Consider the following 1,191-nt stretch of genomic DNA (forward strand, 5'->3'; position numbering starts at 1 on the left):
CCCGCTCCGCCTGCCCGAGGGCCGGCCGCGTCGGGCTGGAGGGGACGGGAGGCGTCTTGTGGCGCCCGACCCTCGCCTTCCCGCTCCTCGCCTTCCCCGAGCACTTCGGCACCCGCGGCAGCCCCGGGGGGGGTCAGCGCAGGCAGGTGTCGTCCGCGTCTTTGCCCCGGGAAGTCGTTTTCTGCTCTCCCGGAGCAGCCGTGCGGGCCCGGGCCCCTTTTGACTTCGGCGGAGGCATTTCCTTGCTGGCCAAGGTTTTACCTATATCAAAATGTAATCAAAGGCATGGTTTTAAACTTGGGGTTTGGGTGGGTTTTTTGACACTGGCTGACAAACTCTTCAGCTTTTACTTAATTTAGTTTATTTATCCGGCTAAAGAAAAAAAGTCTAAAACCAGGTCAAGACACTCATTAATGGCCCTGTTCTCTTTGCTCTGCTTTAATTAATTTAGTTTTTAAGCTGATGCAAAACTAAGTGTGCAATCCTTACTGGAAAAACCTCAGCAAGAGGCATGTCAGCAGCTCAAGTTCTGTCGCTGCCTCTTGCGGCATCCTATTCCCCTCTGGTCAGAACTGCGCCCGTCAGAACTGCTTAATTTTGAGTTACGGAAGGTGAGCAAGGAATGTCAGGGGCCAAATTTTACCTCAACTTACAATGTATTTGGGAGGTACGTGGACAGGTTAAAAGGCTATTTTTTGTTTAGGCTGAATTTGGTCTCTTACATTCTTCTGACTTAACAGCCCTCTCACGACCTGACAAGATCTATCTCGTAACTGCCAGAGGGAAGGAATCGATTACATAAAAACCTGAGCCGAGTCCTCCGGCTCTAGGAGGGGCGGGCGGCCCTCAGCCCTCGAGGCCCATCGCTGCTCTCCTGCTCGGACGCGGCGCTCACGGAGGGCTGAGCACCTGCCCGACGCTGCCGCTCGGTTTACTCTGAGACAAACTGCCGAAGTGCGGCCCTCAGAGGAGGACGGCTTAGGGCCCGCGTTTCCACTTTTCTGTGGAAATCCTGACAGGAAAGGAGAAAGCTCCGGGCTCCCCGGGGACTCTCCCGTTTCCTTGCAAGTGGCAGGCGTGTGGCGGGGCCGCGGCGGCTGGCGGGGGACGGGCCGTGGTGGGCGGCGGTCCGCGGCAGGTGCCTTCCCAGCCCGGGGGTCCCGGGAGAGCGGCCGAGCCCAGACGGCGCCC

This window comes from Haliaeetus leucocephalus, unplaced genomic scaffold (genome assembly GCF_000737465.1).
Source record: "Haliaeetus leucocephalus isolate CR32 unplaced genomic scaffold, Haliaeetus_leucocephalus-4.0 Scaffold636, whole genome shotgun sequence".
NCBI classification, from domain to species: domain Eukaryota; kingdom Metazoa; phylum Chordata; class Aves; order Accipitriformes; family Accipitridae; genus Haliaeetus; species Haliaeetus leucocephalus.